The following is a 4071-nucleotide window of genomic DNA, read 5'->3' on the forward strand; positions in this document are numbered from 1 at the left end:
AATGAATTCTGAGAACATCTACAATGTGTAATTCTAGGTCTAGACACCCTGATCCTGAAATGTACAATTGGTTTTCTAAATATTTAGAGGTATGCTAAATATCCTTGGGTACACCAAGTTATACAGACTAACTGGCAAAAAAGTCAACTTGTTTGAAGTATTGTCTTGCTATAAAGCCAATATCAAATGGGACATGTTAGAATTCAATCCTAAACATGTGATCTTCCTCTTCTGATAGACAAGAGAGGTTCAATTCAGGTGGTTCTTGATTTTTACGTTTACAATCATAAATTGAGAGAGAAAACAAACTGAGGAGAGAAAACAAACCACTGACAGAATTTAGTTTAATATGGATTCATTTAAACTTTAAGAATTGTTAACAATTTTAATAATTTTTAAATGTAACCCGTGACTCTAACTCCCCAATATGATGCACTCAGAATACATAAATTAGGGTCTGAAATCTGTAGATAGAAATAAACATATGAATATTTTTCCTGTCTTCTCCATATTTAATCCCTTCTCAGAACACAAAAGAAATGTGCTGTCTCTCTAAACTAGGGCATATCTTCTTGTGGTTACAAAGTAAGTCACAGAATAAATTATAGTTATGTGATTACTGTTCCTCATAAGAACAGGGGAAACATAAATTTATACATCAGCAAGAACTATCCATTCTCAGCCTCTGTTGAGACCACTTAATGAGGATCATGTTTGGGTAATTAGCAGTGTGTGCACCGGTGGCACACATCTTATCTATAAGCTATAAAATTTCAGTGTGCAACTATAGAGCTTACTGCATGAGAAGTTATCCAATTTTTATCTCTCTGGCATATAGACAAATAGTGTTCATCACCTGGATCTGGACCCTATTGTAAAAGCCAAGCAAATAAATCCATTTTCCTACAAACAATGTATATCCTCACATATTTACCCAATTGATTCTGTTCCCCTAGAAAATTCTGTCTAAACAACGTTGATGGGACAATTCTAAATTTTAAAACACTTCTCAAATCACACAAGCCTTACTGGGACTTGTTAGTTCAATAGTGTAACATTTTTATCTAAACATTGTCAATAAATAACTTATACACCACGGTCTTAAAACCCATGAGAAAAATGTTACAAATACACTCAATATTACTAGGAGGTAGGAGATACAGAGCTGCTCAATACATTTATAATTTATTTATCGAAACTGAAGCTAGGGTAACTAGCAAATTTATTTGGCAGGTTTTTAAAATCAAGATGTTAATTTGAGCCAAACTGATGGTTGAGTATTCGATGGCACCCAAAGATTCATGTGTTAATGATTTTGTCCCAACAGACAATGCTATTGGGACATAGTAACATTTTCTATAGATTAGCTTTCATAGATGAAAATTATTTTGTTGAGTGTGTAACCTAGGGTGACATTGGATTTTAGTCTCTCTTTCTGTGTGTGTCTGTCTTTTTCTGCCTCTCTGCCTCTCTCTGTATCTGTTTGTATCACTTTACCTCTGTGTTGTCTGTCTTTTCCTCTGTCTGATTCTCTTCTCTCTCTGTCTCTCTCCTGAACACTGTGACATGTGCACGTGTGTTATTTTTCTGACACATAGTCTAATATAGTACTATTATTATTACTGCTTCCATGTCCCATTCTTACCTAAGTATCCAAGATCCTTTTTGTTCACCACCATGCTGTGTCTTTGTGTGAGTCTAGAAAAAATTTCCCTTTGCAAACCATTGTTCTTATTTTATTTAGATGCCTTTTTGTCTTAAGTAATTATATTTGCTTAATGTTTTTATAACAAGCTAAATTTCTATGAAGACCAATTTTATAATTAACACTCATGGAGGGAAGTTGTTCCTGAAACACAGTTCTGTCTTTATTCAGCTCAAGAATTGTGTAACACAAGACAGCCTTAAGAATTTAAGAGAACTACACATATATCAAGATATTTGACAAATATTCAAAGCCATCAAACTAATTATGAAGAAAATTAATTGGAATATAATTTTAGAGCAATAAGCAGAATATGATGGAATGTCTTTCTTTGTCTTAAATATATTACCAAGTGTCAGTGATTGAGAAACTACTTGTGTCTGCATATAAATGTGTGGTTGTATGCTGTGTGTGTGTTTGTGTATGTGTGAGGTATTGTGTAACAACTTGTTCAGGTACTAGGCATATGTGTGGGATACAGACCTAAATATGTGCCAAATACTCATATGCAATAATAATGATAATAATAATCATAATATTTTGAAAAAAAAGTACATTGATGTAAATTACTGATAGAAATAATTCTTTAAAACAACATAGATTCAAAAAAATCAGATAACCTCAGGATTGTAATAGCAGCAAACCATTGTTTAGGAAATAACATTCTCTTTATGAGAACTGCCTACAAGAATGGCAGAGTGGACTGGGAGCTTCAATGAAACAAGTTTTGTGAGTCATCATTCTAGTTTATGGACTTTTTCATTATGCAATCAATTTTGCATTATTGCTCCTCATTTAAATGATCCAGATAAACTCATAGGACCTTGAGATGTATATGAAATACTTTCTTTAGCCTAATCCCGGTTTCCTATCTGGTACTGAAAAACAATTTTTCATGTTTCCCAGAAAAATCTACATGGCAAGAATTTATAATTAATTCTTTAAATAATATCAATGTAGTCTACACATGATATGAATCTGAATATAAGATGAGTACAAATTAATGTAAGGCTGGCATAATTTCCAATTTAATTATAAAGGAACATTTTAATCATAATAGAAAATGCTAATACTTTAAGATTCTAAATGATAATTCATATACCTGAATCCATTTGATCAATAAATGTCAGGTTACTAAATTCTATTCCTTCAGCTGAAGAAATAGTTCGCTCTAATTCCAGATTTTAAGTCTTCATTACATAGGCATATTGATCACACAAAAATATTACTATAGAACTTTACGCTATGTGTTTTTTAAAATCATACAGACATAGATCCGTCTTAAGCATGTTTACATATAAAATATTTGACAATATTATAAAACAAGCCAAAACTATAAAATATAAAATGATTGTAGTACTTAATATATTCTGATAGCACAGTGCATAATATTTATTTTTATTGAAGCAAAAATATTCCTACTCAAAATGAAAGTGATTTTTATTTTGGAATGTACATTAGCCTGCTATTATTTGTTATATGTTTGATCTGTGTCAGTTACTGAAAGTTCTAGATAACATTTGCATAAAATTTGGGATAATGTAAGAGGTGAACACACTGTGTAAGTGAATGCTTACAGAGCTAGAATAGCCAGGTTTATGGAAACTAAAAAATATATGACTCTCCTTGCATGGCTGTCTATGAACATTTTGTTTTCTAAGTGAAATAAATAAAGCTAAGCAGCTGCTTAGATACATTTTAAAAATTATTTTAGTAAGTTCAATGTTTACAAGTTTATGGGCTAAGATCAGGGACCTGGAGAATATTTTGTTTTCCTCTTTACCTCCTCCATGAGGCTCTTGCATTGACTGTCTTCATCTATTCTGCTATTTTTAAATCTAAAAACCAACAATTATTTTGAAAATGGTAGAAAGAGTTTCATTCTATCAGTGTTCATTCCATCTTCTTATGAGCAGGGTGAATTTGAGCCTCAATAGCTATGTTGTTAAAGATCAATAATGTTATATCCAAAGAAAAGAGAAGGAAAAGAGGAAGGATGGTAAGAAAAAGAGCTGTAGAAGGGGGAAAAAGGAAGAGAGATGGAATAAAAAGGGAGAAGGGAGAGGAAAAGAAAAACAATGAAAGAAATCCACTTTCTTTCTCCTTTCATATGTACACATTTTACTGATTGAATATTAGTGTTGTATTTGGTTGAATGTTATATACTATGACATCCTAATTTTCTCATTTAGCACTAAATACTTGCAAATTGATTTAAAGAAAGAAATCAGAGAGTACTATAATAAGGAAAGCAATTGATGAGTTTTGTGTAGAATGCTTATGGTAAGCAGAATGAGTCAGTGAAAAGCCAGTCACAATCCAAGAATATATTTCTCAAGTAAAGAGAGAAACTTTTAAATGTATGT

This window comes from Microtus ochrogaster, chromosome 2 (genome assembly GCF_000317375.1).
Source record: "Microtus ochrogaster isolate Prairie Vole_2 chromosome 2, MicOch1.0, whole genome shotgun sequence".
NCBI classification, from domain to species: domain Eukaryota; kingdom Metazoa; phylum Chordata; class Mammalia; order Rodentia; family Cricetidae; genus Microtus; species Microtus ochrogaster.